We start from the raw sequence: 24210 nt of genomic DNA, 5'->3' as shown, positions 1-24210 counted from the left end.
AACTTGCTTCCTTTTGTTACTTTTAAAGATGGTTAATTGACTTAACCATTCACCTGGTAATGGACATATGCATACGTCTAGTTTGAAGCTAACAACAACAGGCTACTATATACATTTGTGTCTTTATATGGATGTTTTTACTTCTATTGGATAAAGACCTGGAAGTCAATTTCTGTGTTAAGTGAATGTATTTTGTAAGAAATCAGCAAACTATATTTCAAAGTAGTTGTACTATTTTATATTCCCATCAGCAATACATGACAATTTTGGTTGTTCCCCATTCTTGCCATTCAAGTGTGTCTATGGTGTTTTCGCCTACGGTTTTAATTTGCATTTCCCTGCTGGATAAGGAAGCTGAACATTATTTCACATGTTTCTCAGTATTGTGCTTATCTTTTTTTATTTGAAGTATCCTCAAATGTTTTGCTCATTTTTAACTGAATTGTTTAGCTTTTTATATGTGTGTCTCTCTCTCTCTCTATATATATATATATATTTCTACCAGGGATTGAACGAAGGGTCACTCAACCCCTGGCCACATTCCCAGTCCTTTTTATTTTATTTTATTTTATTTTTTTGAGACAGGGTCTCACTAAGTTGCTTATGGCCTAGCTAAGTTGCTAAGGCTGACTTTGAACTTGAACTTGGGATCCTCCTGCCTCAGACTCCTAAGTCACTGGGATTATAGGTATGTGCCACCATGTCTGTTTTAGCTTCTTAATATTGAATTTTAAGAGGTTTGTAAAGTTGCATTTCAAATATAAATTCTGTAATAGCCATATGAATTCCAAGTATATTTTCTGTCAGTAGTTTGCCTTTTCATCTTCTTTTTTTTTTTATTGTAAACAAATGGGATACATGTTGTTTCTCTGTTTGTACATGGAGTAAAGGCATACCATTTGTGTAATCATAAATTTACATAGGGTAATGTTGGTTGATTCATTCTGTTATTTTTTCCCTTCCCCCCAGCTCTCCCACCCCTTTTCCCTCTATACAGTCCTTCCTTTCTCCATTCTTGCCCCCCTCCCTAACCCTAACTCTAACCCTAAAACTAACCCCTCCCATAAAGAATGATAAAATTATGGCATTTGCAGGCAAATGGATGAAATTGAAGAATATCATGCTAAGTGAGATAAGCCAATCTCAATTTCATCTTCTTAATGGTATCCTTTAGAGATCAAATATCTTTACAATACAATTCATCAATCTTTTAAGTTCATGCTTTTAGTGCCCTAAGAAATCTTTGTCTATCTCAAGACAGTGAAGATTTTCTATTATGTTTTCTTCTAGACGTTTTACACTTGTAGTTTTTATGTATAGGTCATAATCTGTTTCTGATCATTTTATTATTATTTCTTTCCCTTTTCCTAATTATTAAATTTTCTCTTGCATTTCTAGATTCTAAGATAGAATTTTATTCATTGACTTTAAACCCTTCTTTTCTAATATGCACATCCAAACCTATAATTTTTCCCAAAGCACTCAGAATTTATTTCTGAGTACTTTTGCAATTGAAAAATTGATATTTTGCATTTTCATAATCACCTATTTCAAGGTATTGTCTAGTTTTTTAATTGACCCATGGATGATGAATTTCCAAGTAGTTGGAGATTTTCTACATATCTCTTTGTGTTAATATCTAATTTAATTCCATTATGGTCAGCAAACACATTATATGATTTCAATCATTTTAAGTGTAAAGACTTGTTTTATGAACTATTATATAGTTCAGAATAGAACTTGAAAAGAATCTGTATTGTACTGTTTTGAGTATATTATTCTACAAATGTTAATGAGGTCAGATTGGTTGATACCATGATATTGTTTTTCAAGATTTTTATATTACTGATTTTCTGTCTACCAGTTGCTGAGAGTGAAAGGTTGAGATCACCAATTATTATTGTCAATTTTTTATATTCTCTTTTCAGTCCTATTAGATTTGTTTCATGTGCTTTGAAACTGTCACTAAATGTACACACATATAAATTTGCTATGTCTTCTTTAGGAGGTGAGTTTTTGCATCCCCCAATCTGTTGTCTGTTACCATAATAAAATTTCTCTGATTAGGTAATTTATAAAGAGAATAAATTTATTTCTTAAATTTCCGGAAACTGGGAAGCCCCAGAGAATGTTCAGAGCTTTCTTACCATCATAGCATGGTGGAAGGAACACATGGTGAGACAGAGCAAGGACCCCAGAAAGATTTTTATCACAAAGTCACTGCCTTAATAACCCATGTATTTATCCATTAACCAATGACTCCAAGCATCATTAACATGTGAATAATTTTTGGAGTAAGTTTTCAATACATGAAGTCTAGGGGACACATTTGAAACCATAGCCTCCCTTTAAAGCTTTACTAATTTCTTGTTCTGAAGTCTACATCATCTATCAATAAAATCACTCCAATGTTCTAGTACTATTTGCATGCTATCACTTTTTCATAATTTTAAGCTTCGTGTATATTTCTTATAAATGATATAGTTAAACACCCCTAATTTTAGTCACTTTGCATTAAGATAGATACTTTCATTCTATTATTATTTTTATCTAGTTGAATTTAAATCTACCATCTTGCTATTTGCAATTTGTTCTTTGTCTTTTCTTTCTTTTTTCTTTTCTTTTTTTATTCACCCATATAAAAAATTGACTTTTCTTTTTAGTAATAAACTCTCCTCTTTGAGTTTATTAGCTAAATCTCTGTTTTATTTTTCAGTTGTTGCTCTAGGGTTTACAATATCATTAACTTGTCACAATCTACCTTCAAATAATATTACAGTACTTCATGAATAATTTAAGGAACATACAACTGAATTTTTCCATTTCCTCCATCCCATTTTTATTGTTACACATTTTATTTCTATTTTTGCTTTAGACTACCCAATGCATTGTTTCTTAAAGAAAATTTTTAATGAAAACAGTTTTAATATTTACCTGGACATTTATTATTTCTAATATTCTTCATTCCTTTATATAAATTTGAGTTTCCATCTAGTATAATTTTCCTTCAGTTTGAAAAACTTCCTTTAGATTTTCTTATCACTATATATCCCAGTAATGAATTATTTCAGTTTTTCATTTTCTCAAAATGTTTCTGTTCTTTATTTTTGAAAAATACTTTCATTTGACAAAGACTTTTAAGATGTCAGTGATTTTTGTTCTGGCTTATCTTTTGTAATGTTCATTTTCCTCCAGCATTTTGAAGATATGCTTCTCAGTCTTCTGGTTTACCTTTTTCTAGTCATTCATATCTTTGTTTGCCTATAGGCACATGTTTTCGTTCCTTTATTTCTTTTTTTTTTTAATCTGACTGCTCATAGATTCTTCTCTTCATAATTGATTTTCATCTATTTTATTGTGATATGTCTTGGTGGAATTTTCATTGCACTTATTTTGCTCAAGTTTTGTTAAACTTTTTGGATCTCTGTATTGATTTTATTTATCAAATATGGAAAAGTTTCAGTCATTATTTCCTTAAACATTTATTTCTACCACACTACCCTCCCTTTCCAAGACTCCAGTTAAATTTATGCAAAATTACTTGATGTTGCCCAAAGGTCAGTATGGCTCAATTCACTCTTCTCTGTTTCAACAACCTTCTCTCTTTCAGTTTGTATTGCCCCCTCTTCAAAAGCACCAAAGTTTTCATTTTAAGTCACCTGCTCTTAAGTCCATCAAGTGAAATTTTCATTTTGGATACTTCCCTGTTTTACATATTTAGGAGATCCATTTGTTCCTTTTAAATGACTTTCATTTCTTACTGTGTTTATATATTTCCTTTAAATTATTGACATATTTATAAGTATTTTAATTTCCTTATCTGTGAATTCCATAATCTTTCCCATTCATGAATTCATTTCTATTGTTATAGTTCATATTTTCTCTTTTTTCATTGTTATAAAAAATTTTTGGTTGCACCTGGACATTATGAATGTTATGGTGTTCAGTGTCTGGGTTTTGTTGTTTTCCTTTGTAAATGCTGGTCTTGGTCAGATAGGCAGCTAATTTATTTGCAGACCAGATTGATTCTTTGGAGTCTTCTTGTGGTCTAGAGGGTCTATTCAAGGGTTACTTTGGTCTTATTCCTAAGGCTTGGGTTTTCTGGGATCTTTATCAAATAACCTGGGTGTTTTATGAGATTTATCTATACTGGCCAACTAGATACCATTTGGTAGTTGTTCTGTTATGGTTCTTTAGTAGGTATTCTTCCTTAGTAATAGTTCTTCACCAAGCTTTGTCAACGCTATACACATACAACTTACTCTTCAACCAAAAACTCCAGGGAACTCCAGACAGCTCTTTTTTTGCATAGCTCCCCTCTTCACTGCTGCATCCTACACATTCTCTCAGACTCAGCTTCCCACAGTCTAATCTCTGTCTCTTTAGCTTAGCAAAACTAAGGGATTCTCCCCTGATTTCTCTTCCCTTAACTGGAATCTAGTAAATGTATCCAGGGAAAAACCAAAGTATCATAGGACTTGCCTTGTTTCTTCTCTACCTTTTCTCGATCTTTAGTGTGGCTTGTTGTCTAATGTTTGAAAGTAGTTGCTTCATACACACGTACACTTTTTTAATTGTTTCTTCATCATTTATGGAAGTAGAGCTAGTCCAGAACTAGACGCCCCACCATGACTTGAAGAAGAAGTTCAGCCATACATAAAAGTAATCAATATAGCTCTAGAATCATATCTCACAACACAAAAATAACTCTGAATCCTCACAATTAATGATGTTCTCTCAATAAGTGTGACCTGGGTGCAAGATATGCAGTCTGGGAGGTTGTGAATATTTGCCAGCACAGCTCCTGCATCCTGCCCTGTTGTTCCATATTCAGTGAAAGATACCAGTACATTAGTGGGGGAGCATAATGGCACAGTATGGATAAATGTAAGTCTAGTTTTTACTTTGTCTATGACCATCGGTTGCAAGTACATAGAGTTGTATATGTGTGTCCAAAGTCTAAGTGTTAAGAACCACCATTAATTTAAGAGTAGAATGCAAGCCCTAAAATGTAGAAGACATGACTCTCAGATTCTCCCTTCAAGCAAGGTCTCCGACCTTAGGTCTCTGCAGACCACCTGATCCCTACCATGATCCAGTCACAGTGTATTTCACCTCATTCCCAGATATATCAGGCCTGTGTGCATCTCCACAGCTTTAAATGTGCTATTACCTCTATGAAGTGTTTAACCCTTCTTCTTCAGTCAACTCCTATCAGTATTTCAAGTCCCCCCAATCTTAAATTAATAATCTGTGAAACATTCATTGAGTGCTTTCTATGTGCCAAGTGATATTAAAGCTCTTTACATGTATTAAACCACATAAGACTTACAATAACATTTTATCTTAACTTTAAAGATAGGGAAATGATGGCTTAGAGAATTTGGAAATGTACTCAAGGTTACACAGTAAGAAGGAAGCAGGAATACAAATGCAGATTTGAACAACTCTAAAGCCTGTGCTCTTAGCCATTACACTTGTTATTCTTATTTTTGTTACATGTTAGATTTATCTGGAGAATTTTCAAGAATACACATAGTGATTAAATCAGAATTTATTTGGGGTATGGCTCAATTAGTATTTCTTAAAATCCCACAGGTAATATCAGTTTGCAGACAAATTTGAGAATCAGTGCACTACAGTACCTTTTTCTTCATATAAATTTGGTATTCGTTGATGAGGAGTCAAGGAAGTGACCAAAACCAATTTTATTTTACTGGAATTTAGTAAAAGATTACTGATTATACCATGTAAAGAGGGCATGAATGAAGTAGAAATCAATTGCTCAAAGCAGTCTCAGACCCAAGCACCAGGCAACTGTTGAGTAATTGAATATCAAAAGTCTACCATTAGAGCAATAATAAAACATGCCTCGCTTGTTATTGTGGTTGGCTGATTCTGTCTAAGTTACTGTTCCCTAGGCAATGCAGGATACCATAAAGTAAATAAGAGACATTATAAAATTGCTTTGTAAGTATAAGTACAGAATATAATGCTGTTACATTGTTAAGTACAAGCACTGAGCACTGCATGCTATTAATAACCTTTGAGGAATAGGGTGGAATCTGGGCTCATGCCCATGTCAGAGGAATTTACTTCCACCTATCCATAATTCTTGAGGACTACAGAATTTGTATATCAGGTGAAAACACTGTTCTTTCAAATGTAGTGTCCTGGCTGCTCCAAGGATTGCCTATGTGCAGTGATTCCATAGCACTTGAAACACACCCACATATGTATTATGTTCTTAGCGACTTCCCTTAGAATAGCATTCTTTCTGGTCCCAGTAGGAAATCAAGTTCAGAATTAGAAATAATGAAATTCCATTAACTCCCTAAATTGGTTTGTATACTTACAAATACAAACGTCTCTAAATTCTGCCTATGTGTATCCCCTGTTCAAATTCCAAGCTCCATAGGTTTGCTTAGCATTATTAGTATTCAACCAAGATGGCATTCTATAATATCACAGGTAATGAGACATTTTTCTTATAGAGAGTAAAATTGCTTTTGAAGATCTTAAGTATTTCTTCATTATTGTTTTGTTTATGAAAAAAACATATGCCAATGTTGAATAGAACAGAATATTTAAAATTAATGTGCTCCATCAAAATCTATTTGATATCTCTATTTTCTGACAGTGGAGTGTGTTTGTCAAGCTAGGGTAGGCTATATTACAATTAAAAAATCCCTAAAATAATGCTGGCTTAAGACAACAATGGTTTATTTGTCAAATACACTATGATCCATGCAGATATCAGGTTGTTATGATCCACAAGGATTTGACCTGATAGAAAGATTCTCGAAAGCTTCTAGCAGCCTTACTAAAGGGGAGTATGCTTAAACGTTGTGTGGTTCTTAAACTTTCTCCTATAAGTTATTTCTGTTAATATGTCTGACGAAAGAAAGCAAGAAAATACAGACCTGTCATTTGTCCAGAATATCTTGCTAAATAGAACTGTTGATTATCACAATCTGCCCTTCTGATTACCAGATATTCGGTTCATTCTCATTCTTGCAAACAAAACATATTCACCCCTACCCAAGAGAAAAACTCAAAAATGTCATGATTAACAAACAGCATCAAGCTCAAAGCCCAGGATCCAGAGATAATGCATAAGTGGTTTTTTCATCATTTGTCATCACTCTACTCAGAAAGGAGAAAGCAGAGAACACATGGAAGTTACTGATCAATGACAAGTCTAAAATTCTGGGCAGATATTTGAGGATCCCATTCCTGGAGATGAGGAATATTATTGATTGGACTTTTTAATTTGTTCCTTGTCCATTGTCTTCTATGGCCCTTGGCTTTGGGTTCTGAAATATTGCTAATTTTCCATTTTACTCTTTGGCCACACAGAACATGGATAACAGAGATCATTCTCTCCTTGGGGGCCGAGCAGCTTCTCAACCCACTTCTTACCCATAGATAGTTATAACTTCAGAGGTCATTTTAAGTATTGAACTTGTGATTTATTTGGTGGTGCAAGTTTTTTTAAAAACTTAGTAAACTTCATTTTTCTATTCTAGTAATTTCCATATACTTATACTGTAGCTCTCTTATAGACAATTCTTAGATAAGCTATGTTCCTTTGTTTTACTAATATCCATTCCCGCACTTGGTTTCCTGGTTTCATTGCTGGTATTTGGAAATATGAGGTTTATCTGAGAGATCCACAAATTCAGTCTCCCTTCTTTTAGCCCCTTTGCCCAACTGAAAGTGGGTGTCCAGGGCTGGGGAGATAGCTCAGCTGGTAGAGTGCTTGCCTTGCAAGCACAAGGCCCTGAGTTCGATCCCCAGTACCGCAAAAAAAAAAAAAAAAAAAAAAAAAAAAGAAAGTGGGTGTCCACTTCATCAAGCCAAAAGTTTCAATAATAGGTGTCCCTTACGATTATTATAAGAATTTCTAAGTTTTTCTTTTTTCTATTCTTGTTTGGATTGAGAAAAAAATCACACAAATTCTAAGCTTTTGTACTCTTTCTTTTCATTCCTGCTTGCAAATATAATACATCTTCTAAAATAATGGAATAGCAGAGTCTTTCTTGCAATCTTGACAAACACTACCAATAGCAATAAATGCATGCCACATTACCTCATATGTTAGGTTATTTGTTAAAACAGCACTCAATATTCTAGGTTTCAATGCTTATATTCCATCAGGGAGACTAGATTATGCCACAGCAGTAAAAACCCTCAATTCTCAGAGGCTTAAAAAAGAGAGGGAGAAAGGACTTTGTCTTGTTCATCTTGCATTGCCATTGCAGACTGACAGAGAAATTCTGTTCATTGCTGTCATTCAGGGTCCCTAAGAGATGGACAGTCACCAAAAGTTGTTGATGACAATGTCAATTCATTGAGTTAGTGTGCCGAATTATACACTGGTTCTTAAACCATCTGCCCAGAAGTAACATGCATTACATAAGTGAAGACAAACCGTGCAGCCACACACAAGAGGGTTGGAAGTATAACTTTACCCTAAGCCCAGAAAGAACTGAACACACCTGATAAGCACCACTGGATATCACAGAGTAGAACTTGAATATGAACACTGAGTGACTTCATAAAAGATAAAATAACTCAGCAAATCAAGAGAAGCAACTTCCTTCCTGTCATCAACTTATCCATGGAGAGTTCCTAGATTATAGACATTACAAAAAAGCATGAAGAGAAAAGGACTCTCTTAAAAGAGAGTAGTCAAATCACTTTTATATTTTAGCAAAAATTATTTTTTTCTTTCTCATATCTGCTATTTACCAAAGGACAGAATTAATCTGGAAATATGTCTCAGATGAAATGATTTAGTAACTAAGATCCTTTATTTTTTCTCATAATAGTTCTAAATGTTCTATCTCAGCAGGCTCTATAGCCTCCTGAGATAATGTGAGCCACAGGAAAAAAAAATCTGAGATAGGCTTAGCACAGAAGAGAAATTAGTATTTCGCTTAGGCATAACCTTAGGCAAGTCACTTATTACTCACCAAGGTTTCCTATTCATAAACGCTTGACACACACATACACAGTAGGATGCTGGAAGGGTTAGAGATAATGTTTGAGAAGAGCATTGAACAACTAAACACCAAGGTGCTAGAGCCATATCAGAGATCACCTTTTTGAATAAGATCCAATAAATTAATTTCTTGTTTCTCAACTGAAAATATTAACAGGAGCTACAAAATGCCACAGTTCAGCAGAATTAGCAGATTGTTCCTTAACATACCTCAACTGCATAATCAGTACAATTATGTTCCATTATCCTGCCTTTCCTCAAGCTGTTCAGTACCTAAAAGCTCTTCAAGTTTTACTATTCAAAAGTTGAATATGGGCCATCAATTTCTCCTTCTGTGCTGCTTCCAGTTACCAGGGTCTGAAGAGATCTTCAAAGAAGTAGTTATTCACGTTGCACTCACTCTCATCAATAACTCGTTACCGCCTAGAGTCAGCAGAGCCAACTGGACTGTGTATATAAAACTCAAAACAAAAGTGGACCAGAGAAGGGGACTGTGCCACACAACTTCCTAAGTAGTATCAATACCCATCTGGCCTGACCTTGGATTCTCACCCCTCATTTTCATTTCCCATTCACTATACTCTCCTTGGTCCCCTTGTTAATGCCTCATTCCATCACATTATCCATATAGATCTGATTAAGTAAGATCTCTCCAATTAATCATACACCCATGTATTCACAAAAGCAATTCTTCTTCTGTTGAAAAAGTAATGTTTTCTCAAGCTGTTAATATCAAATTAGGGAAAAATTTTGCAATATCATGTGATTACTCCAACTCTAAACTTACCAATATCAAGTACAAAAGAAATTCTTATGTCTTTCATATCAAAAGCAACAATGTAAATTTTTTCATTGAGAATGGACCTCAAGATCATACTAAATCACAAAGTTGTCTATGAAACTATTTTTACACCACAGATGGAAGCATCCGATTAAATTTGTTAGTTGCTTCAATTATTGGATTTCATGTATGTCCTGTGATTTTGTAGTCTCCTCCTACTCAGACTCTGTTTCAGCCATGTGACTTGCCTTGACGAATTAAAAAGAAGCACGTTTAAAAGTGGCAGGGGCTTGAAAAAGTATTTGTACATTTCTGTCTGTTCTCTTGCTTGTCTGCCTTCACCATGTGTATTTGCCAGGTTAGCCTACTGGGGACGAGCTATGTGGAGCAGAGCCAAGTCAACTCAATTTTCCCAGCCAATGCCTCAGACATGCTAGAGAACAGAGCTGCCTGGCTGACCTGCTGCTAGCCAAAGAGTCTCATCAATCCCACTTCAGATGAGCAGAATCATCAGTCAACCCACAGACCCATGAGTAAAAATAAATATTTACTGTTGCATGCCACTTAGGTTTTGAGGTGGTTGCACAACATTTTCATTGTAATAGATAACTGATATATTGAAGAATTGTTTAATAGAGATTTGAGCTTAATAGAATGCCAGACAATAGAATTCACAATGCCTAAATTTAGTCTTGAAATCTGTCAGTACAAAATTCTCTTGTGTGGTTACATAGTAACATATTATGAAACTTCTGAGGAAAAAAAATATTAATTTAGAATGTTCTTTAAATGTCATTTTACCATACTGAGCAAGCAAACATAGTTCTGAAAATCATTCAACTCCCCTTTTATTTTTCCCAAGCAAATAGATAAACACAGAAAGATAAGACGGTTTGAAGAAATAAAAAGAACCTTAATGAAAACTGTTTGAAGTTGAGCAGTGAGACCAGCTATACCTCCAAACCAACTATTCATCAGCTAGGAATCTTGTACCCTAAATCTGGTCAGAAATGGGAACAACTGAAAGGGGTCCCCAGAACACTTTTCTGATACCCTCCCTCAGACCAGAAATGTGTACATCACACCACCTTAGAGATGGTTGACAACACCCTCCCTTGTATCAGCGCTCCTTAAACAACAAGATTCCACTTGTTACTCAGAATTTTGCCTTTCAAAGGCCATGAAATGAAACATGCCAGTACCAAAGTGTCCTGATGATCATCTACAGTGTGCAGACATCAAACAAGTTCATCAACCTGCCAAGCCACATTAAGGAATTGAACTTTATCGTAGGCAACATTTTTTGGACCTTAAACTTACCTTTAAATTTGTTAGCTTAAAACGCTAAGTGTCTCTTATATCATCTTAGCCAGAAATTGCAGAGTTGAAGGTGCATTTCTTTTGCAAATAAGATGAATGGTGCGATTGTTCTGGGATTCTCTTCTATTTGGTAATGAAGCCTGAACCTGAGAACCTCCAAATCAATCCCCCCCAATGCACAGGTTCTATTCACAGTATTAACCCTAGAGCTAAGTTTGTTCTCCTTGTAACAATTTGCTGACATACGGTTACTTACCCATGTGAAGAATTCAGTGTTACTATCTATATTTTATAATCTTAGGAACCAAGATCAAAAATATGATGTGTTTTTATCCCTGAAACAAAGAAAAAGCAAGACTATCAAAGGAATTTGAACCCTCCAACTCTTAGTTCAGCACTTTTGCCATGAATAATGCTAAATACTCAGTAGTGAGAAAGCAATACAATAACTAATACTAACATGCCATTCTCAAATGGAAACAATGCAATACTTCTGGACCAGAGGTACATACCTGATGAACAACTGCAACAATTCCCCCACTTAATCATGGTTCTGATAATTATGTGAGGTAAGTGTCTCCCAAAGGGCAATGTGTAAAAGTTGATCCCCAGCCCATGGCACTATTGGAAGGTGGTAGAACCTTTAAGAGGTGGAGCCTAATGGGTTGTCTTCTGTTCTGTTTGAGTGTGACCTTGAAGGGGATATGGAACCCCAGCCCCTGGGTCCCCTCTCTGTCACTCTTGGCCCTGAGGTAGATTGGTTTCCTCCACCATGCACTCTCAGCATGATGTACTGCCTCACCACAAGCCCAGAAACATTTCAGCCAATCAACCACAGATTTAAACCTCCAAAACTGAACCAAAGTAAACCTCTCTTCTTTTAAAGGCATTTTGTTATGGTAATGGGAAGTTAACACACTTATTTCTATAATCTTTTTAATTATCCTACTTCTCTCTTCTTCCCTTGTGTCTCTCCCCTGCCTCCAGCTCTTTCTCTAAAAGCATCAGTTTGTATCAAGAGTTCCAACTATGATTCAGAACTTTGGACAAGAAAATTCATTACTGAAGATTTTATTCAAATGTGTCTCACCACCCCATTTCAAACTTTAGAAAGAAATACTCAAAAGATCATGGAGAAACTGTGAAAGAACTTTATTCTAAAGATTAGCTGCCTGAACTTCATTGGCTCTGGATATATCAAATGAATTTTAGAGAACGATGTGAATTACATAATATACAAATTTTGAATATGGAAATTCACAAGCCTTTCTTTTTGGGCAAAGTTAATGCATATAAAAAGATGAAAAATGAATAAGAATAATATTTAAAGAACTTTTTATGCATGCGCATATGAATTTATCACATATTTTTAAATACCATGATTTTACTGTCCTTACAAAAACAGTTTTCATATATTCTTGTCTTAAATTTAAACCATTGGTATGACGTCAGCAAGATGGCCGACTAGAAGTTCCTAGGACTCTTTTCTCCCCCACCCCCCAAAAAATACAAAACTACATTTTGACCAAAATATCTAAAGAAGGGTACCAGAGAATAGCAAAGAAATAGCAGAAAGTCTGTGCCATAAAACAAAGTAACCAGGATGACACATAGAAAGATTGAGAAAACACCTTGCCTCTGCGCTCTCCCAGCAAGGGTCACTCTGAAGGAGGAGGAACTGCCCCCTGTGGGGAAAAGCCTAGAGTACAGAGGCACTTGCTGTCATTGCTAGCGTAGAGTACAAATGAAGTAGCTGCATGAAAACTATAACATGGCAACCACACAGAACCCACACCCTCCCCAACCAGCATCCTCAGGCCCTTTCAGGTGAAAGTCCTTCCCTGTGAAAACTACTCTGCACAATCTGTAAGAGATATTTACACTGCCAGATGCATAGACATTACAGGGGGAAATGAAACATGAAAAAGTAAAAAAATATAATGCTATCAAAGGAATAATTCTCTAGTAATCAACTCCCCAAAATGGAAATTTATGAATCGCCTGCAAAGAAATTCAAAATAATGATCTTAGAAAAATTCAGTGAAATATAACAGAATAAAAGTAGACAATGCAATGAAATCAGGAAAACAATTCATGATCCGAAAAAGAAATTCAGCAAGTAAAGTCAAACAGAAATATTGAAGTTGAAGAATTCAATCAATGAGATAAAAAATACAATTAAGACCTCCAACAGTAGACTATATCAAACAGAAGAAAGAATCTATGAACTTGAAGACAGACATTTTGAGATGTTTCATTGGGGTAGAGGCAAAAAAAACCTAATAAAAAAGAGTTAAAGTCTATGATACTTATGGGACACCATTAATTAAAGAAATAATTGCATTATGGTGGGTCCAGAAGAAGAGATGAGGAAAAAGAAAACATATTAAAAGAAATAACTGCTGAAAATGTCCCAAGTCACACCAAAAAGATCTTCTCCAAGATTATAATCAAACTGTCAAAAGTAAGTCAAAGAGAGAATTCTAGTAAAGCATAAAGTCACTATAAGGGAATCTCCGTTAGACTGGCAGGGGGTTTCTCAGCAGAAACCTTGCAGGCCAGGAGCAAACAGGATGATATATTCAAAGTGCTCAAAGAAAAAAACACTACCAGTCAAGAACACAATACTTAGCAGTGATGTTCTTCAGAAATGAAAGAGAAATAGTTTTCACAGGCAAGTAAAACCTCAGGGAATTCGTTACCACTATACCTGTCTTGTAAGAAATGCTTAAGGGAGTTTTTTTTAAGTAGAAATGAAAGAATGATAATTACCACCATAAATACATATGTGAGTATAAAACTTACTGTTAGAAATAAATATATAGTGAAACTAGAATATTCCAATACTGGAATAGTGATGTGAAAATCATAGATATCTCTAATGTGAAGAAGGAAGATTATAGCAATAAGTGCCTAAATTAGAAATTAAGAAATACTCCAAATAAATACTCTAATATTATGCCTCAGGGAACTAGAAAAAAGAAAAAAAACTAAACCCACAATTGTCAGAAGAGAGGGAATTAGAAAAATCAGAACAGAAATAAAATGAGAACAGAAAAACTACAGAAAAATGAATGAAACTAAGAGTTGCTTTCCTGGGAAAAAAATAACAAATCCTTAGTTGCATTAAGAAAAAAGAAGACTCAAATAAAATGAAAAATGAAAGTGAAGAATTATAACAGATATCTCAGAAATAAAAAGGATCACAAGGGACTATTACGAAAAAGTAAATGCCAACAAGTCAGATAGCCCAGAGGATACAGAGAAATTCCTAGAAAAATACAAATTACCAATATGGAGTCAGGAAGAAATATAAAGTCTGAACAGACAAACAATAATAAAGAGATTGAAGAAGTAATAAAAAAATTTCCCAAAGAAAAACCTGGAACCAGATATTTACATAGCTGAATTGAAATATTCAAATATTCAAAGATGAATTAATACAGAACTTTTCCAAAAAATAGAGCCTGAGGGAATATTTTCAAATGCACTTTATGAGGCCAGCATCAATTCATCTTGATAACTAAGAAAAGATATTACAAGAAAAGAAAACTACAGGCTAATCTCTCTGATGAGCACTATCACAAAAGTTCTCAATCAAATATTAGCAACTGAATCCGACAGCACATCAGAAAGATAATGCATCATGAGCAGGTGGGTGTTATACTAGCATGCAAGGCTGGTTTAACATGTACAAATCAGATCTGGGGATGTAGCTCAGTAATACAGTGCTTGCATAGTACGCACAAGGCTTTGGGTTCAATCCACAGCACCCCAAAAATAAGAAGAGAACACACACACACAAAAGTCAGTCAATGTAATATGTCTTATTAACAGAACGAATGATTAAAACACACACACACACACACACACACACACACACACACACACACATATGATCAGAAGGCTGCCCCAGCACCTGCCTATTACCCAAGACTTGGGAGGCTGAGAAAGGAGGTTCCCAAGTTTGAGGTCAGTCTCAGTAACTTAGCAAGATCTTGTCTCAAAGGTTAAAAATAAAAATTTTGAAAAGGGCTGAAAATATAGCTCAGTGGTAAACTATGTCTGGGTTCAATCCCTAGTATTGGGGGGGATAGGTGGGAGAAGCCACATGATCATCTCAATTGAACAGAAAAAAATTTCAACAAAGATCAACATCCTTTCTTGATAAAAATTCTCAATAATCGAGGTATAGAAGGAAAGTTCCTCAACATAATAAAGGTCATTTATTAAAAATCTCATAGTTTACATTATAATGAATGGGCAAAGACTGAAAGCTTTCCCATTAATATCTGGTACAAAGTAAAGAGGTCCTCCCTGGCTTCTATTCCACAGTATACTGGAAGTACTAGCAAGAAAAATCAGACAAGTTAAATAGGCCTCCAAACCACAAAAGAAGAAGTAAAATTATATCTGTAAATGACATGTTCCAATATATTTAAAACAAAAACAAAAATTCCACAGAGACTTACAATTAATAAATGAATCCAGTAAAACTGTAAGACACAAAGTCAACATAACAAATCAGTAGCATTTTTATACACAAATAATGACCTTACTGAAAGAGAAATCAAGGAAACACATTTATTATAGCATAAAAAAATTCACCCAAGGGGACTGGGATTGTGGTTTAGTGGTAAAGCACTTTCCTATCACATATGAGGCACTGGGTTCCATCCACAGCACTACATAAAGACAAAGGTATTGTGTCCATCTACAACTAAAAAATATGTAAAAATATGTACAAAATAAAAATAATCCATCTAAAAATAAATTTTAAAAAGGAGGTGAAAGATTTATACACAAAACTAGAAAATATGGAGGAAAGAAATTAGTGAAGATACAAATAAAGTAGAAAGATATCCCATGCTCATAGATCAGAAGAATTAATATTGTTAAAATGTCAAAAGAAATAGATTCAACACAACCTTTGTCAAAATTCTAATGTCTTTCTGAACAAAAATAGAAACAATTCTAAAATCGATATGGAGCTATTAAAGACAAAATAACTGAAACACTGCTGAAAAAGAAAAGCAGAGTTGAAGACTTCACTTACTGATTTAAAATTACACTGCAGAACTACGGTAATCAAAACACTAAGACACTGGCAAAAACACAGTACATAGACCAGTGGAACAAAATGCAGAGCACAGAAATAAATTCACACATTATACAATCAACTAATTTTCGGCAAGGGCATCAGGAAGATAAAGTAAGGGAAGGACAGCTCTTCAATTAATCATTCAGAGAAAACTGAATTTCCACATGCAAAAAATACGAAAATGGACCCTTATCTTCCAGCATACACAAAAATCAACTCAAAACAGAAAAGACCTAAATGTAAGACTAGAGACTATACACTAGAGCTGGCCTTGAAATTATTTTTAGATATCACACCAAAAGTTTAGACTATCAAAGAGAAAATAAATAAATGGGATTACATTGAACTAAAAAGCTCCTGCACAGAAAAGGAAACAGCAGACTGAAATAGCAGCTTACGGACTGGGAAAGAACATTTGCAGACTATCCATCTGATAAGCGATTAATATTCCAATTTTTTAAAGAATACATACAACTCAATAATGTAGGAATAAATAATCCAATTAAAATATAGTCAAGAGAGCTGAATAGATATTTCTCCAAAAAAGACAAAAATGGTCAGCAGGTATATGAAAAGGTGCTCAATACCATTAATCATCTGGGAAATGAAAATTATTATGTGTGTGTGTGTGTGTGTGTGTGTGTGGACTATATATATGAATATGATTCAGCCTTAAAAATAAAGAATGAGATCGTATCATTTGCCACAACATGAATGAGTCTAAAGGACACTTAACATTTTGTTTTAAGTGAAATAAACCAGTCATGGAAATAAAAATATACATGATCTCACTTATACATGAAATCTGAAAATAAAAAAATTTCCAACATACAAAGACAGAAATCAAAATAGTGGTTAACAAGGGCGGGAATTGGGGAGATGCAGTTCAGAGGATACAAAACAGCAAATATGTAGAATGAGCAAGTCTAGAGATCTAATGAACAACATGAGGTTGAGCGGTAATAAAATTATGCTGTGTATGGGATTCATGCTAAATGAGTAGATTTTAGCTGCTCTTGCCACAAAGAAAACAAAAAGTAATTATGTGAGATGATGGATATGTTAATTTGCTTCACTATGGTAACCTTTATACTCTCTATATATGTCCCATAACATCACATTGTATATTTTAAATATGCACAATAAAAAAATTTATTAAAAATTAAGCCATTTGATTATGTTTTAGATACTCTTTCAATATGGCATTTTCTCTTGGGGAAAGGGTTGATATATAGCATGCAATTTTAATTTTTATCAACAAAGCCCAAGAAAAATTCCTTTTAATGTGCCAATGGTGATTCTTTTTTACCATAGTATAAAATATAGGTATTACTGTGTTTCAAATTTTACTTGTGGCAGTACGACATAAAGATGAGTTGTGATTCTGAATAGTCTTCGGACACAACCCAAGTTTCCCAGCCTCATCACGGGGTTTCATTCCAAACCTGCCATGTCTTGGAACATTCCCAAACCTATCACAATTTCACGAATGATCTGTCCTACTGATAAGTTCTCCCTGATTAGAACAATCCACAGTGGAATAATTTAGGAACTAGCTGCTTGGTCTAATAATTTGAAAAACATTTTTGCTTAATAGCAATAGGAACACTGGAGTTTCCTAAAGGTTTCTATCACTAGCATCAATTCAGAAATCACACATTTGTGCCCCTTCCCCCTTCACTGGAACACAGCCCAGCCCCTCCCCATCCAAGCTTTCTAAAGACACAATATACATTTTGATTTTGTTTTTCAGAGCATGTTCCCAATTTTCACTTTCAATAGGAATATTTTTAGAGACCATTGAAAGCAAAATGTCTCGAAAATGTCTACAAAACTTCTCTAAGTTTCTTTCCAAATGTCATGATTTTTTGGAAAAGACCACACCAAGTGGTAAAGAGATGGACAAGACTGCAAACACTTCTAAAATCTCTTTGGAGATATTCCATGTACCACATTATATATGAACTGAGAAATGAAACATCTGTGACTAATACAAAATTGAGTCTGTCTTAAATTATAATTAACAGCAATGAGAAAATGTTGCCTGTTCACTTCTTTAGAGAATCAAGTCATCTTTTTACCATTAAAAAGCTTGAGCCAATGATTATTATTTGTATCATTTCTCTGCCCAGTGCTTTTCCAAATTGCAGCTCCAGTCTCACAGCAGAATAAGAACCATGAAGACTCTTACCACAATTTAATAAGGTCTTTAAAAATTGGTTTTCAGAAGACTAAGCCCTCTGTAATATTTAATCTGTAAGACCTCTTTTTGGCCCCATATCAAATATTCATACCATCTTTTTCTTTGTACCAAACACTATGTTGATAGAACTTAAAGCTTTTAGCTTTAGAAAATGTATAGTACTAATTTTTCTCCTGACAAAATTTCCAAGAGGTTTTAACAAAGGAGAAGAGAATAAATTAAATTCTGAGGGGGACCCATGCTGAGGCCTCCAGGTTGAGCTCATGGAAGAGCAAAGGAGTCCCTCATCCATCAGCGCTTTATCGCAAACATGGCGCCTGCAGCTCAAGGTCTCCTAGTCTCCTCCCTTTACTTGAAACCCTTTAAACAGCCTCATCAGCATGGGTCCTGCCAGCATTCCCCAGATCTTGGGACCATTGCTACTCCTTTCCAACTTTCTCATTCCAGTTCGTTCTTTAGTCTAGTTGCAGTTTCACTTTCTATTTTGAATCAACTTCAACAATCAACTAGTGTTCCTCTTTAACAATCTTGCTGTGTCCACTGAGTTTCTACCAAAGCTCCATGATCTCACTGCATTCATCTGGTAGGTAGGGCCTTGCGTTTTATATCATCTTCTTAAGTGAGTGGGTGCTCCATCTCTATAACTCAATGAAATGCTACTTGAAGGCAGAGTGCTGCCCTATTCTTCATTAATAGGAACAGCAATTCCTTGTACCTATGAAAACACCTTGGAAGACCATAAAATTGCTTTTCGAATTTCAAACCTCTTACCTATTCCTTTCTATTTCAATTTCATGATCAGCCTAGATAAACTAGGCAGTCTTTTGATGTTCACATTGTACAGAGATGGGAAGCAAGATTTAGAATTACTTAGTAACAGCCAGTGGTACTCTAGCTGAGATTAGAAACTAGGACTATACATTTAACTACCAGCAGTTCCAACTTTTAAACATGGAAACATCTTTCCAATATATAAATATCCATGAACCCTGAAAACAATTGCAGCTATTGTCTACCTGACCTCTGGTACTTACCTTCTAACTTTGCACATCCCTCTGACACTCAGACACGTCCACTCTGTCTTCTGTGATTCCTGCCCCAGGCCCCAACCTCCCATCCCCATACTCAGTGTCCCAGGTCTAGCTCCTCCTGGCAGACCCTCTCCCATCACCACTTAGGACCCTCTGTAATGTGAATCTTAGCTTCACTCAAAGGAACAGCCCAGTTCTCAACCTCCACCTGCATCTGGACATTCTGGACTATTGAGTTGCATGTCGCTGGAAACATGGATTCCTGCACAGGCTCAGAAGGAGCTGTATCGAGCATCAGCATATAGAGAACAATACATTAGAAACTGGGGACATCAAGGAGTTACTATTTTCAAAAACCACAGATAACTAGGAGACAACTTTAACTTAAAATGCTATTAATGATAAACAGTGTTTTGACATTTTCCATCTGCTCTCTGACAACCCCTTATTACTATTATCACTTCCTCTTCTCTACCTCTGTTGCTATCTAGCTCCTTTGAAGCCTCATTTGACTTGAGTCTTGAAGTAAATGAAAAATGTTCACATAATGAAATGGGGCAAGGGAATTCTAGAGTCTGTATGGGTAAAGGCAGAGAAGCATTGAATGGAAATGTGTTTTAATTTAAGGATTAGAATCTAGAGTTAGAGAGAGTAGGGTTCCGATTTTGACTCTGGTATTATCTAGTTGTGTGATATTAGGCAAGGTGCTAACCTCTCTGAACTCAGGTGTCTTTATGTATAATATTGACATAATACACTAATTTATTATTTTGCATATTAAATGACATAAAACATCAAAAGGACTTGGCACAATACCTAGCATATTTAATACCCCCCAAATGCCGGATTGTGAGTAGATAGATGTGGCTAGTATGTAGGTAAATGACATTAACTAGGGACCCAGAAACTATGTTTGGTGCTTCACATGCCTCATCTCACTTTGCATTCCCACAGCAGTGGGGAACTTGAGGCTTAGAGAAGTTAAGAAGCATGCTCAGCATCACACTTGATTAAGTTAGGGACCTCTTCAGTCAACTGAACCTGTACCTTAACAAAGCTTCCATTTGACTTTGCAAAAGCAGCACTGGTTGTGGAGACTTCAAATGTGAACCAAAAAAAAAAAAAAAAATCTTCATTTCATTCCCCAATTAAAACCCTTCGCGGATTTTTTTTTTTTAAAGCAATTTCTATCTAATCTTCAGATTGTTAAGCATCTAAACTAAAAGTCTGGGTAAGAAGGGCCAGTCAGGAGGCTACTGCCCCAGTTCAAGCAAAAAGTGGTGAAGGCCTGAACCAAAGCAGTGGAAGTGAAGGGAGGAAAATCAGACAGGGTGTGTGACTAAGGAAACAAGAGGGGCCCAGGTTACGGGCCACATTCAGTGGGGGGACACAAGGATGGTGGAACGTGACTTATGAAAGATACAGAAAAAATGGAGAACCAATTATTTCCCCAACATCATCTCACCTCGTCCATCTGGAAACTCCTTTAAGTTCCATCTCCTACAAGGAATCTCTGCAAAGTTCTCAGATGGGCCCTTAGAAATAAGCGAAATGGGGAAGATATATTTGTCTAGTAAATGGGTCTCTTCAAAGAATTCTTGAAGGTTGGTGCTGGAACTCAGTCCTAACCTATTCAGGAAAACTGAAGAATATTTCAGAAGTCAAACAATCTGCCACCCTTACACTTCAAGCATGTGACAGTGCTTTGAATACTGTCAAAGCACATAATGACCAGTGATGTTTCTTAGGCACATAAGGCAGACAAAATAGTTCTTTACCAGTCTCTATGGTATGGAATAATTGACTGGCTGATTATTATCCAAATCAGGTTTGCCTGATTTCTACTCTTTTCCCATTAGTGCTTCTCTAAGATGTTTATTCTTTCCAATATATCAGATTTAAAATATCAACTCTGGCGCCAAGTATTAAGATATTCACATTAAAATCACTAGCTTAAAGTTTAATTGTATTGATCTGATTTTTAAAGGCAGCACTCAAAAAAAAATATTAGCTATGCTAAGCTGCAATGCAACATTGACTCAAATAGGTATTGAACATAAAACCCACCCAACAATAATGCAACCCATAAATGCACACAGGCAGAAACACGCATGGTCTAGACTGAGTCCCATCCCCTTCCCTGCTGTCGTGGCTTGAATGTGCTCCCCGAAGTTCATGTGTTAAAAGCTTAATCTCCCATGCAATGGTGCTGAGAGGCAGGACCTTCAAGAGGTGATCAGATTATGAGGACTCTGTCCTCAGAAATGGATTAATGTCATTATGGCTGAAGTGGGTTAGTTATTGCAAATGGGTTGCTGATATGTACATACATCTCTCACCTTCTTAGCTTCTGCCAGGGGATGACTCACTGAGAAAGCCCCCACCAGATGCTAGCACCTTGATATTGGATTTCCCCGCTTCTAGAACTGTTAGAAATAAATTTCTTTCATATATAAATTACCCAGTCTGTGGTATTCTGTTATAGCAGCACAAAACAGACAGACACCTGCTGATTCTGTCTCTTCCACTATCTCTGTAGTCATCTGTTAAAGGACCCTGGAGCAGAATAGGGGAGCAGGATGGGTGCCCCATAAATGAGGAGCTGAACCAGCTAGCAAAGCATCGTCAACTCCTGACCAGATGTTCAGAGGGAGGTAGAAGCTACAGAAAAAAAAATATGCAGGTCTGGGAAATAAGCAAAAACAAATATACATGTATATGAGTCTGGTTGGTGGCATTAATTTCTTTACATCTCAATTTTGGACAACAAAGAAATTGAGAGGATAATCTGATCTTCCCCCATCTCCACCTGCAAAGTGGATAGAACTAAAAGTTTGGGAGTCACAAGACCAGGGTTCAAACTGTGGATCTCCCACTTGCAGACAATGGAAGATAGGACAAATCACACTCTGTCTGAGTCCAAACTTCCTCCTGAAATTCAGGAAATTGTTCTCACCTCAACACTGCTATGGCAAGAATTAAATGAGATAATTCTCATTAATGGTGAAAGCACTTAGTACAGAGGTTAGTCAAATGTTCTTTTTGTTCCTATTTTAAAGAGCTGTTATAGGAATCCAATTATAGCAGAAATAAATATGCTTGAAAAGAACTTCAAAGATCTATGCAAGTATAAGGAATTATTATGGTTATGATTTTTCAACTCTTATCCAGACACTGGTATTCTGGAGATATATATATATATATATATATATATATATATATATATATACATACATACATATATATACATATACATAACAAGCTGAGAGGAGCACAGTTTAAAAACTGATGCAGACAGTGGAAAACTTATGTGCCCTCATTTGTTTCTGGCATTGTGGTGCTTGGTAAATCAGGGACTAAAACCAACCAACTTCCAAATAACCTTTCTGAAATTGGGAACCAAAGTTAAAAGAGCAAGTTATATGCTTATTTTTTAAAGCTTCTCAGTGCTGAAAAGCCAAAGTTTGAATAGTATATAATGATGATGATGATGATGATGATGATGATGATGACATGCAATGACATTACTAACCAAATGCTAAATACTATCAGGAAAAAAAAACATTCATAAGACATACCAATGACTGGAAAAGAGCAAGATCCCTGAGTTTCGATGGATATTGCTCACAATTTATTCAGCCAATTGATATTTACTATTTCTATCCAAGGACTGCAGCTGAGTGGTTACCCCCAAAAAGTGAATTTCCAAGGACTGCATCCTGAATTCAGTTATAAGGACACCTACCAAAATAGCAATAAGAAGCATAGATTTCAGTTTACTCATCGTGTGAAGATATCAGTCAATTAAGAAGGCTGACATATCAGCAGCTACCAGAAATGGCCTCAATAATGCCAGTGGTAGAATAACCATTCTTACAAAGAAACACACAGAGAGGGGAAACCCCAACTGGACACTAGCCTGGCAGCGTAGGGACATACAGCAGGATTCGGGATACTCAATTTAAACACTGAAGAGGCATTTCAAGGGTCAAGTTTGGGAACACAATTAATCCATTTTTAATTTTTTATTTAATATTACTTCTCCATATGTTTTTAAACAAAGATTTTCTTTCAGTATTGTCCTCAGAGTGGCTTAGTGACACACAGGCAGCTCTTCCAGGGTTCTATTTGTTCTTATAGAACCCTGGGCTAGCATGTGCCTTGCTTTAAAAAGTTGTTAAAACAGAAAATATTGTAAAATAGTCATTTTAAGCTTACCATCCACACAGTTTCTCCTTCCTATCAGCTTGTCAGGACAGGAAGAAATTACTTCCACCAATTTCTTCTCTTCACCCACAATTTCTATTTTACTTCACTGAGGGTCCTGAATCCTAAAATCCAAACATATGAAATTGGTCACCTCTTTCAACACCCACATTTCTCAAGTAGGAAATACCTTACATATATTATTGAACCCAACAATTCCTCATCTAAATATTACAGCTTAGTTGGGTTCCCAACTGTTAACATTACAATCAATAAACAAGAGAAGATTAACTGAAAGGAAAATGAAATAGCACTGGTGAGCTGCTGCTCCCGGACCGTATCTTAGAATTCTCTTCACCATGGGACTTTTTCATCTTTATGAAATTTGGAAAGGGGGTAAGATACATGCTAATTTTTTCTTAAGTTCACACCATCTGAGAAAACCATCCAAATCATTTTGGTGTGCAGAGATTTTTATTTCTAATCTTTCTGTGCAAAATGCTTTGTTAAATCCTGATGACAACTTTTATGCATAATGCATAAAATAAACTTTGCCAAAAT

The 24210-nt window shown here is 35.5% G+C and overlaps 1 long non-coding RNA gene across 1 annotated transcript in view; it reads right to left on the bottom strand.

Annotated features, from left to right (window-relative positions):
- The window catches only part of LOC124963595 (uncharacterized), a 122826-nt gene extending 99052 nt beyond the window's left edge, over positions 1-23774 (bottom strand). The window contains exon 1 of the long non-coding RNA XR_007104753.1: positions 23662-23774. This is a non-coding gene — a long non-coding RNA (uncharacterized LOC124963595). The remainder of the gene's footprint in view (positions 1-23661) is intronic.
- Between the last annotated feature and the right edge of the window lie 436 nt (positions 23775-24210).

This window comes from Sciurus carolinensis, chromosome 1 (genome assembly GCF_902686445.1).
Source record: "Sciurus carolinensis chromosome 1, mSciCar1.2, whole genome shotgun sequence".
Taxonomy (NCBI): Eukaryota; Metazoa; Chordata; class Mammalia; order Rodentia; family Sciuridae; genus Sciurus; species Sciurus carolinensis.
Note: the sequence above shows the minus strand (reverse complement) of the source record. Positions and strands in the feature narration are given on the sequence as shown.